Raw genomic sequence first — 12,836 nt, forward strand, 5'->3', positions numbered from 1 at the left:
GAGTGACTCTTGTTAATGAGAGCCTGGTGCTGGGTGTACACCGCAGTGTGAGTGACTGTGGAACCCCACCTGGACAATTGGGTGCAATGAAAGGTCAAAAAAAAGAAAAAGAGATATTGGAGGGGAGGTGCCTTGACCCCTGCTGGCAGACAGAGTGACCTGTGTGCGCCAAAATAGCATATATATCCCAAATGGGACTGGCACTCTCCTGGCTGGCGTTCAAGTACCCCGGTGCCTTCTGTGGTAGCAGCAATGTAGAAGTCCAAAAAAAGAACGGCGGCACTCGAGGATTTAGGTGAAGCAATCAATTTGTATTCAAAAAGATGATTACATAAAAGCCAACGTTTCGGGGCTTACATGCCCCTTTGTCAAGGTGTGTAACTGTGAGAGGTGCAAGAGCTTACCTTATATCCCCGTGGAGTTCAAACGCAGTGCAGGCGTGTGGATGGAGCCGCCGGACTTCCGGTCGCGGCTCTGTGACGTGTGAAGTGCTGCGCCTGTTGCTGTGGTAACCGGAACGCTGGAGACGCTAGCCACAATTGGGCAGTAACCGGGTAGAGGTGCGCGTGTCCATGGCAACAGGAACGCTAAAGTGCTGAGTGCTATAACGGGTGTATCCGTGGGCATCCGGGTTAAATGAAAGTTAGTGAAAAAAAGTGCGCTGTGCTCGCTGCCTGGGTGCATGGGAACCATCACTACACCTTGGGGCACGGTGCAATCCGGGAGCCGAGGGATGAGTGGATGTGTCACAACCTGGTGGGAGTCAGACCTAGGTGGTAGTGAAAATGTCACTATATGGCAAATGGATAGAACGTTTAGGTGTAAACTGAAGTCTCAGATATCATAAGTCCGACTCACAGTCCAGATGAAGCTCTGGTGGGAAATATGACCTGGCCCAATATATGACCAGTGTCATAACTGGCGGCGAAGTCAGTGCCTAATGGGGGCTGTGAAAAGGGGACGGGCTTCCACCAGGTCTTGACTACCACGGGCTAGTGAAAGAAATATAAATGAAAACCCTGGGCTGTGTGTAGATAGAATGGTGACTTTATCTAGTTGTGCAGTTCTAAAACGCGTTATGGGGCTGATGTGCACTAAACTGTACAATACAGGCTATAGAAAAATGTTCCATGAGAACTTCTCATTAAGTCCTCCTGGGTTGATGGTACCCAATTCGAAGATCCATTTGGATTCAATATGGAGTAATCTCCGATCCCTGTCCCCTCCTCTGATGTTGCGGGGTACGTGGTCGATGATCTGATGTCTCAAGTCGTTCAGTGAGTGGCCCTTCAGGGCGAAGTGCCTTGCAACAGGTTGATCCGATGGTTTGCCTGATAAGGCCTGCTTGATCGCGGACCTGTGGAGGGCCATCCTCTCTCTGAGTGTTCTGATGGATTTGCCCACGTATACTAGATGACACGGGCAGGTGAGTATGTACACTATGTGTGTGGTAGTACACGTAACCACATGCCTGATCTGGTATATTTTTTCTTTATGCGGATGCTTAAAGGAAGATCCCGTAGTCATGTTATTACAAGTGGTGCATTTGGGACACTTGTAGCATCCTGGGGCCTTTGAAAGGAACGTGGCAGGTCGTTGTATTTCGCTTTGAAACCCCGTGATGTCAGAGTGCACTATGATGTCCCTAATGCTTTTACCCCTGGTGTAGCATAACATTGGCCGCTTCTCTCTGAACGTGGGGAGTTTTGCGTCCGAGGCTACTATGGGCCATAAGGCTCTGGTGGCTCTCTGTATGACCGGGCTTGCTGTGTTAAACTGATTCACAAACGGTATCACCGCTTGGTTCCTGCGTGTCGTAGGTTTCAATAGTGATGCCCTCGGAGTCTCCATGATCTCTTTCTTCTGTGCTTGGAGTCTTTGGTGGTCGTAACCCCTTTGTGTGAATTTGTCAATTAGGGTTTCTAACTCCTGGTCGAGGGTAGAGCGGTCACTTATGATCCTAGAAGCCCTGATCATCTGAGACCTAGGGAGCCCCTCCTTCAGGGGTCTTGGATGATGACTATTTGCCTTTAACAGAACATTTTTGTCGGTGGGCTTTGTGAACAAACTGGTTATGAGAGTTCCTTCCTTATTAGTGATCTTAACGTCCAGGTAGTTCACTGATTCGCTACTGATGTTGTAGGTGTATTTAATCGTGGAGGGTCTGTTATTTGCCTCCTCTATCAGTCGTTCAAACCGTGCTCTTTCACCCGTCCAGAGTAAGAACAAGTCGTCAATATACCTGACAAACAGCAAGATGTTTTGTGCTATGTCCTCGTCCTCAAAGAATACATTATGTTCCTCCTGGAACATATATATGTTTGCGAATGATGGGGAGACGTTGCTCCCCATCGCACAACCTGTTCGCTGCTGGAAAAAAGCACCATTGAACAAAAAATAGTTCCTCTTTAAGGTAAAGGTGAGGAGTTGCATGAAGAGCTCTGTGTCGAGAGTGTCCATCTTTTCATTGATGAGAAAATTTTGCATGACTTGCAGGCCTTCACGGTGGGGTATGCTCGTGTAAAGGCTCTTTACGTCGATCACACACATCAAAGTCCCCTGAGGTACCTGTCCTATGTTGTTAATCCGCTCCAGAAAGCTGGTGGTATCCTTGATGTAATTATGATGTTTGGTGATCAATGGTTGCAAAATTCCGTCTAGAAATATTGAGATGGGTTGGCTAATAGACTCTCTTGCGGCTATGATTGGCCTGCCCGGCGGGGATGTGGCGTTCTTATGCATTTTGGGTACCACGAAGAAAAGGGGTACTCGTGGATTAGCCTGCTTAAGGGCTTCGCACAGCTTGGCTGTAAGTAGCTTCTCAGACTTTGCCCGGTCCAACAATAGCTCCAATTCATGTTGGTATTCGGCCGTGGGGTCGTGTGTCAATGCTTCGTAAGTCTCCGGGTCGGCCAGTTGTCCCTCAATTTCTTTGATATAGTCGGAGAGGTTAAGAATGACTAAACCCCCTCCCTTGTCCGCTGGCCGGAAAATGACATCCCGGTATGCTCCCAATTGCTTGAGGGCTACTTGCTCCGCCCTGGACAGATTCCGGTGTATAATGGGTGTCGCTGCAGTATATTTGGCGACTGAATCGTCCAGTAATCTGGTGAATGTTTGTATAGATGAGTTGGATGAAGGGGGATCAAACATTGATTTATGTCGGGTCTGGTAGAATTTTTCGCAGAAGGAGACATCTGAGGGATCTTGAAGATTAGAGTTTTGAAAGTATTCCTGCAATCTCAGCTTCCTTGAGAAGCGGTGTAGATCGATTTGCCACTGGAATCTGTTAAATGGATTGGTGGGTACGAAGGAGAGACCCTTCTCCAGAACTCTCAGTTCTATATCCGAGAAGGATCTGCTGGAAAGGTTGAAGATTAGGGATTCTTTTTGGCTGCTCGCGCTTTTAATTCGCGCACATTGCTTGCCCCTGCGGGTGGGCGCCCTCTTCTGCCTTGTTCTGCCGGGGCAACCGCTGATGTCCCTAAAGGGACCGGTTGTGCCCTGGCTGACCCATCCGAGTCAAGAAAGACGCTTTCGCTGTCACTATTTGAAGTACCGGCAGTGAAAGATTTTTGCTCCCGCCGTCTTCTCCAGCCTTGTCGGCCCCTGGCGTTATAGGTGGTGTTTTGTCCTCCCTCGCCTCCCATCAGCCATCTATATACTTTGTTCAGGTCATAGTCTTCTCTGACTATTTGTTGTTTGTTGCGCTTAAATTTAATTAAGTCTCTCCTGTAGTCTTCGCATTGTTTTTGCAGCTTATTGAGCCAGTCCTGGTTGCCATCTGCTAGCAGGACAGGTTTGTGCTCTATCTCTATCTTGGAGATCTTTTCCCTGGTCTGCTTTAATTCTCTGCCCGATTCTTCCACAACCAGCAGGATTAAGTCGAGACTACACTTATTGAGAATGCCTACCCACTTTTTACAGAACTCGGGGTTATACCGCCCGATGGTGGGGACATTCCTCACCCTGAAGCCTCGTGGAATTAATTTTTCACGGTGGTATTCCGACAGGGAAATGCCATGTAATAAATAGTCGCATTCTCGGCGTTTTAGCTTGAGGAGTTGGTGGTAGACGTCCTCTATGCCCCCTGCACGTTCAGATGCGCCTAATTGTTCTGTGAAACGGAGGCGCTCTGCGTCGTCGTCTGTAAAGCTGAATGATTCGCCCAAAACTGAAGGCATCCCTCTGCATCCCGGTGTATCTCCGTCGTGCCTTGAGGTGGATGTGGTCTCCATGCTGGATGCGAGTGACTCTTGTTAATGAGAGCCTGGTGCTGGGTGTACACCGCAGTGTGAGTGACTGTGGAACCCCACCTGGACAATTGGGTGCAATGAAAGGTCAAAAAAAAGAAAAAGAGATATTGGAGGGGAGGTGCCTTGACCCCTGCTGGCAGACAGAGTGACCTGTGTGCGCCAAAATAGCATATATATCCCAAATGGGACTGGCACTCTCCTGGCTGGCGTTCAAGTACCCCGGTGCCTTCTGTGGTAGCAGCAATGTAGAAGTCCAAAAAAAGAACGGCGGCACTCGAGGATTTAGGTGAAGCAATCAATTTGTATTCAAAAAGATGATTACATAAAAGCCAACGTTTCGGGGCTTACATGCCCCTTTGTCAAGGTGTGTAACTGTGAGAGGTGCAAGAGCTTACCTTATATCCCCGTGGAGTTCAAACGCAGTGCAGGCGTGTGGATGGAGCCGCCGGACTTCCGGTCGCGGCTCTGTGACGTGTGAAGTGCTGCGCCTGTTGCTGTGGTAACCGGAACGCTGGAGACGCTAGCCACAATTGGGCAGTAACCGGGTAGAGGTGCGCGTGTCCATGGCAACAGGAACGCTAAAGTGCTGAGTGCTATAACGGGTGTATCCGTGGGCATCCGGGTTAAATGAAAGTTAGTGAAAAAAAGTGCGCTGTGCTCGCTGCCTGGGTGCATGGGAACCATCACTACACCTTGGGGCACGGTGCAATCCGGGAGCCGAGGGATGAGTGGATGTGTCACAACCTGGTGGGAGTCAGACCTAGGTGGTAGTGAAAATGTCACTATATGGCAAATGGATAGAACGTTTAGGTGTAAACTGAAGTCTCAGATATCATAAGTCCGACTCACAGTCCAGATGAAGCTCTGGTGGGAAATATGACCTGGCCCAATATATGACCAGTGTCATAACTGGCGGCGAAGTCAGTGCCTAATGGGGGCTGTGAAAAGGGGACGGGCTTCCACCAGGTCTTGACTACCACGGGCTAGTGAAAGAAATATAAATGAAAACCCTGGGCTGTGTGTAGATAGAATGGTGACTTTATCTAGTTGTGCAGTTCTAAAACGCGTTATGGGGCTGATGTGCACTAAACTGTACAATACAGGCTATAGAAAAATGTTCCATGAGAACTTCTCATTAAGTCCTCCTGGGTTGATGGTACCCAATTCGAAGATCCATTTGGATTCAATATGGAGTAATCTCCGATCCCTGTCCCCTCCTCTGATGTTGCGGGGTACGTGGTCGATGATCTGATGTCTCAAGTCGTTCAGTGAGTGGCCCTTCAGGGCGAAGTGCCTTGCAACAGGTTGATCCGATGGTTTGCCTGATAAGGCCTGCTTGATCGCGGACCTGTGGAGGGCCATCCTCTCTCTGAGTGTTCTGATGGATTTGCCCACGTATACTAGATGACACGGGCAGGTGAGTATGTACACTATGTGTGTGGTAGTACACGTAACCACATGCCTGATCTGGTATATTTTTTCTTTATGCGGATGCTTAAAGGAAGATCCCGTAGTCATGTTATTACAAGTGGTGCATTTGGGACACTTGTAGCATCCTGGGGCCTTTGAAAGGAACGTGGCAGGTCGTTGTATTTCGCTTTGAAACCCCGTGATGTCAGAGTGCACTATGATGTCCCTAATGCTTTTACCCCTGGTGTAGCATAACATTGGCCGCTTCTCTCTGAACGTGGGGAGTTTTGCGTCCGAGGCTACTATGGGCCATAAGGCTCTGGTGGCTCTCTGTATGACCGGGCTTGCTGTGTTAAACTGATTCACAAACGGTATCACCGCTTGGTTCCTGCGTGTCGTAGGTTTCAATAGTGATGCCCTCGGAGTCTCCATGATCTCTTTCTTCTGTGCTTGGAGTCTTTGGTGGTCGTAACCCCTTTGTGTGAATTTGTCAATTAGGGTTTCTAACTCCTGGTCGAGGGTAGAGCGGTCACTTATGATCCTAGAAGCCCTGATCATCTGAGACCTAGGGAGCCCCTCCTTCAGGGGTCTTGGATGATGACTATTTGCCTTTAACAGAACATTTTTGTCGGTGGGCTTTGTGAACAAACTGGTTATGAGAGTTCCTTCCTTATTAGTGATCTTAACGTCCAGGTAGTTCACTGATTCGCTACTGATGTTGTAGGTGTATTTAATCGTGGAGGGTCTGTTATTTGCCTCCTCTATCAGTCGTTCAAACCGTGCTCTTTCACCCGTCCAGAGTAAGAACAAGTCGTCAATATACCTGACAAACAGCAAGATGTTTTGTGCTATGTCCTCGTCCTCAAAGAATACATTATGTTCCTCCTGGAACATATATATGTTTGCGAATGATGGGGAGACGTTGCTCCCCATCGCACAACCTGTTCGCTGCTGGAAAAAAGCACCATTGAACAAAAAATAGTTCCTCTTTAAGGTAAAGGTGAGGAGTTGCATGAAGAGCTCTGTGTCGAGAGTGTCCATCTTTTCATTGATGAGAAAATTTTGCATGACTTGCAGGCCTTCACGGTGGGGTATGCTCGTGTAAAGGCTCTTTACGTCGATCACACACATCAAAGTCCCCTGAGGTACCTGTCCTATGTTGTTAATCCGCTCCAGAAAGCTGGTGGTATCCTTGATGTAATTATGATGTTTGGTGATCAATGGTTGCAAAATTCCGTCTAGAAATATTGAGATGGGTTGGCTAATAGACTCTCTTGCGGCTATGATTGGCCTGCCCGGCGGGGATGTGGCGTTCTTATGCATTTTGGGTACCACGAAGAAAAGGGGTACTCGTGGATTAGCCTGCTTAAGGGCTTCGCACAGCTTGGCTGTAAGTAGCTTCTCAGACTTTGCCCGGTCCAACAATAGCTCCAATTCATGTTGGTATTCGGCCGTGGGGTCGTGTGTCAATGCTTCGTAAGTCTCCGGGTCGGCCAGTTGTCCCTCAATTTCTTTGATATAGTCGGAGAGGTTAAGAATGACTAAACCCCCTCCCTTGTCCGCTGGCCGGAAAATGACATCCCGGTATGCTCCCAATTGCTTGAGGGCTACTTGCTCCGCCCTGGACAGATTCCGGTGTATAATGGGTGTCGCTGCAGTATATTTGGCGACTGAATCGTCCAGTAATCTGGTGAATGTTTGTATAGATGAGTTGGATGAAGGGGGATCAAACATTGATTTATGTCGGGTCTGGTAGAATTTTTCGCAGAAGGAGACATCTGAGGGATCTTGAAGATTAGAGTTTTGAAAGTATTCCTGCAATCTCAGCTTCCTTGAGAAGCGGTGTAGATCGATTTGCCACTGGAATCTGTTAAATGGATTGGTGGGTACGAAGGAGAGACCCTTCTCCAGAACTCTCAGTTCTATATCCGAGAAGGATCTGCTGGAAAGGTTGAAGATTAGGGATTCTTTTTGGCTGCTCGCGCTTTTAATTCGCGCACATTGCTTGCCCCTGCGGGTGGGCGCCCTCTTCTGCCTTGTTCTGCCGGGGCAACCGCTGATGTCCCTAAAGGGACCGGTTGTGCCCTGGCTGACCCATCCGAGTCAAGAAAGACGCTTTCGCTGTCACTATTTGAAGTACCGGCAGTGAAAGATTTTTGCTCCCGCCGTCTTCTCCAGCCTTGTCGGCCCCTGGCGTTATAGGTGGTGTTTTGTCCTCCCTCGCCTCCCATCAGCCATCTATATACTTTGTTCAGGTCATAGTCTTCTCTGACTATTTGTTGTTTGTTGCGCTTAAATTTAATTAAGTCTCTCCTGTAGTCTTCGCATTGTTTTTGCAGCTTATTGAGCCAGTCCTGGTTGCCATCTGCTAGCAGGACAGGTTTGTGCTCTATCTCTATCTTGGAGATCTTTTCCCTGGTCTGCTTTAATTCTCTGCCCGATTCTTCCACAACCAGCAGGATTAAGTCGAGACTACACTTATTGAGAATGCCTACCCACTTTTTACAGAACTCGGGGTTATACCGCCCGATGGTGGGGACATTCCTCACCCTGAAGCCTCGTGGAATTAATTTTTCACGGTGGTATTCCGACAGGGAAATGCCATGTAATAAATAGTCGCATTCTCGGCGTTTTAGCTTGAGGAGTTGGTGGTAGACGTCCTCTATGCCCCCTGCACGTTCAGATGCGCCTAATTGTTCTGTGAAACGGAGGCGCTCTGCGTCGTCGTCTGTAAAGCTGAATGATTCGCCCAAAACTGAAGGCATCCCTCTGCATCCCGGTGTATCTCCGTCGTGCCTTGAGGTGGATGTGGTCTCCATGCTGGATGCGAGTGACTCTTGTTAATGAGAGCCTGGTGCTGGGTGTACACCGCAGTGTGAGTGACTGTGGAACCCCACCTGGACAATTGGGTGCAATGAAAGGTCAAAAAAAAGAAAAAGAGATATTGGAGGGGAGGTGCCTTGACCCCTGCTGGCAGACAGAGTGACCTGTGTGCGCCAAAATAGCATATATATCCCAAATGGGACTGGCACTCTCCTGGCTGGCGTTCAAGTACCCCGGTGCCTTCTGTGGTAGCAGCAATGTAGAAGTCCAAAAAAAGAACGGCGGCACTCGAGGATTTAGGTGAAGCAATCAATTTGTATTCAAAAAGATGATTACATAAAAGCCAACGTTTCGGGGCTTACATGCCCCTTTGTCAAGGTGTGTAACTGTGAGAGGTGCAAGAGCTTACCTTATATCCCCGTGGAGTTCAAACGCAGTGCAGGCGTGTGGATGGAGCCGCCGGACTTCCGGTCGCGGCTCTGTGACGTGTGAAGTGCTGCGCCTGTTGCTGTGGTAACCGGAACGCTGGAGACGCTAGCCACAATTGGGCAGTAACCGGGTAGAGGTGCGCGTGTCCATGGCAACAGGAACGCTAAAGTGCTGAGTGCTATAACGGGTGTATCCGTGGGCATCCGGGTTAAATGAAAGTTAGTGAAAAAAAGTGCGCTGTGCTCGCTGCCTGGGTGCATGGGAACCATCACTACACCTTGGGGCACGGTGCAATCCGGGAGCCGAGGGATGAGTGGATGTGTCACAACCTGGTGGGAGTCAGACCTAGGTGGTAGTGAAAATGTCACTATATGGCAAATGGATAGAACGTTTAGGTGTAAACTGAAGTCTCAGATATCATAAGTCCGACTCACAGTCCAGATGAAGCTCTGGTGGGAAATATGACCTGGCCCAATATATGACCAGTGTCATAACTGGCGGCGAAGTCAGTGCCTAATGGGGGCTGTGAAAAGGGGACGGGCTTCCACCAGGTCTTGACTACCACGGGCTAGTGAAAGAAATATAAATGAAAACCCTGGGCTGTGTGTAGATAGAATGGTGACTTTATCTAGTTGTGCAGTTCTAAAACGCGTTATGGGGCTGATGTGCACTAAACTGTACAATACAGGCTATAGAAAAATGTTCCATGAGAACTTCTCATTAAGTCCTCCTGGGTTGATGGTACCCAATTCGAAGATCCATTTGGATTCAATATGGAGTAATCTCCGATCCCTGTCCCCTCCTCTGATGTTGCGGGGTACGTGGTCGATGATCTGATGTCTCAAGTCGTTCAGTGAGTGGCCCTTCAGGGCGAAGTGCCTTGCAACAGGTTCATCCGATGGTTTGCCTGATAAGGCCTGCTTGATCGCGGACCTGTGGAGGGCCATCCTCTCTCTGAGTGTTCTGATGGATTTGCCCACGTATACTAGATGACACGGGCAGGTGAGTATGTACACTATGTGTGTGGTAGTACATGTAACCACATGCCTGATCTGGTATATTTTTTCTTTATGCGGATGCTTAAAGGAAGATCCCGTAGTCATGTTATTACAAGTGGTGCATTTGGGACACTTGTAGCATCCTGGGGCCTTTGAAAGGAACGTGGCAGGTCGTTGTATTTCGCTTTGAAACCCCGTGATGTCAGAGTGCACTATGATGTCCCTAATGCTTTTACCCCTGGTGTAGCATAACATTGGCCGCTTCTCTCTGAACGTGGGGAGTTTTGCGTCCGAGGCTACTATGGGCCATAAGGCTCTGGTGGCTCTCTGTATGACCGGGCTTGCTGTGTTAAACTGATTCACAAACGGTATCACCGCTTGGTTCCTGCGTGTCGTAGGTTTCAATAGTGATGCCCTCGGAGTCTCCATGATCTCTTTCTTCTGTGCTTGGAGTCTTTGGTGGTCGTAACCCCTTTGTGTGAATTTGTCAATTAGGGTTTCTAACTCCTGGTCGAGGGTAGAGCGGTCACTTATGATCCTAGAAGCCCTGATCATCTTAGACCTAGGGAGCCCCTCCTTCAGGGGTCTTGGATGATGACTATTTGCCTTTAACAGAACATTTTTGTCGGTGGGCTTTGTGAACAAACTGGTTATGAGAGTTCCTTCCTTATTAGTGATCTTAACGTCCAGGTAGTTCACTGATTCGCTACTGATGTTGTAGGTGTATTTAATCGTGGAGGGTCTGTTATTTGCCTCCTCTATCAGTCGTTCAAACCGTGCTCTTTCACCCGTCCAGAGTAAGAACAAGTCGTCAATATACCTGACAAACAGCAAGATGTTTTGTGCTATGTCCTCGTCCTCAAAGAATACATTATGTTCCTCCTGGAACATATATATGTTTGCGAATGATGGGGAGACGTTGCTCCCCATCGCACAACCTGTTCGCTGCTGGAAAAAAGCGCCATTGAACAAAAAATAGTTCCTCTTTAAGGTAAACGTGAGGAGTTGCATGAAGAGCTCTGTGTCGAGAGTGTCCATCTTTTCATTGATGAGAAAATTTTGCATGACTTGCAGGCCTTCACGGTGGGGTATGCTCGTGTAAAGGCTCTTTACGTCGATCACACACATCAAAGTCCCCTGAGGTACCTGTCCTATGTTGTTAATCCGCTCCAGAAAGCTGGTGGTATCCTTGATGTAATTATCCATTTAACAGATTCCAGTGGCAAATCGATCTACACCGCTTCTCAAGGAAGCTGAGATTGCAGGAATACTTTCAAAACTCTAATCTTCAAGATCCCTCAGATGTCTCCTTCTGCGAAAAATTCTACCAGACCCGACATAAATCAATGTTTGATCCCCCTTCATCCAACTCATCTATACAAACATTCACCAGATTACTGGACGATTCAGTCGCCAAATATACTGCAGCGACACCCATTATACACCGGAATCTGTCCAGGGCGGAGCAAGTAGCCCTCAAGCAATTGGGAGCATACCGGGATGTCATTTTCCGGCCAGCGGACAAGGGAGGGGGTTTAGTCATTCTTAACCTCTCCGACTATATCAAAGAAATTGAGGGACAACTGGCCGACCCGGAGACTTACGAAGCATTGACACACGACCCCACGGCCGAATACCAACATGAATTGGAGCTATTGTTGGACCGGGCAAAGTCTGAGAAGCTACTTACAGCCAAGCTGTGCGAAGCCCTTAAGCAGGCTAATCCACGAGTACCCCTTTTCTTCGTGGTACCCAAAATGCATAAGAACGCCACATCCCCGCCGGGCAGGCCAATCATAGCCGCAAGAGAGTCTATTAGCCAACCCATCTCAATATTTCTAGACGGAATTTTGCAACCATTGATCACCAAACATCATAATTACATCAAGGATACCACCAGCTTTCTGGAGCGGATTAACAACATAGGACAGGTACCTCAGGGGACTTTGATGTGTGTGATCGACGTAAAGAGCCTTTACACGAGCATACCCCACCGTGAAGGCCTGCAAGTCATGCAAAATTTTCTCATCAATGAAAAGATGGACACTCTCGACACAGAGCTCTTCATGCAACTCCTCACCTTTACCTTAAAGAGGAACTATTTTTTGTTCAATGGCGCTTTTTTCCAGCAGCGAACAGGTTGTGCGATGGGGAGCAACGTCTCCCCATCATTCGCAAACATATATATGTTCCAGGAGGAACATAATGTATTCTTTGAGGACGAGGACATAGCACAAAACATCTTGCTGTTTGTCAGGTATATTGACGACTTGTTCTTACTCTGGACGGGTGAAAGAGCACGGTTTGAACGACTGATAGAGGAGGCAAATAACAGACCCTCCACGATTAAATACACCTACAACATCAGTAGCGAATCAGTGAACTACCTGGACGTTAAGATCACTAATAAGGAAGGAACTCTCATAACCAGTTTGTTCACAAAGCCCACCGACAAAAATGTTCTGTTAAAGGCAAATAGTCATCATCCAAGACCCCTGAAGGAGGGGCTCCCTAGGTCTCAGATGATCAGGGCTTCTAGGATCATAAGTGACCGCTCTACCCTCGACCAGGAGTTAGAAACCCTAATTGACAAATTCACACAAAGGGGTTACGACCACCAAAGACTCCAAGCACAGAAGAAAGAGATCATGGAGACTCCGAGGGCATCACTATTGAAACCTACGACACGCAGGAACCAAGCGGTGATACCGTTTGTGAATCAGTTTAACACAGCAAGCCCGGTCATACAGAGAGCCACCAGAGCCTTATGGCCCATAGTAGCCTCGGACGCAAAACTCCCCACGTTCAGAGAGAAGCGGCCAATGTTATGCTACACCAGGGGTAAAAGCATTAGGGACATCATAGTGCACTCTGACATCACGGGGTTTCAAAGCGAAATACAACGACCTGCCACGTTCCT

This window comes from Pseudophryne corroboree, chromosome 5 (genome assembly GCF_028390025.1).
Source record: "Pseudophryne corroboree isolate aPseCor3 chromosome 5, aPseCor3.hap2, whole genome shotgun sequence".
In the NCBI taxonomy this organism is placed as follows: Eukaryota; Metazoa; Chordata; class Amphibia; order Anura; family Myobatrachidae; genus Pseudophryne; species Pseudophryne corroboree.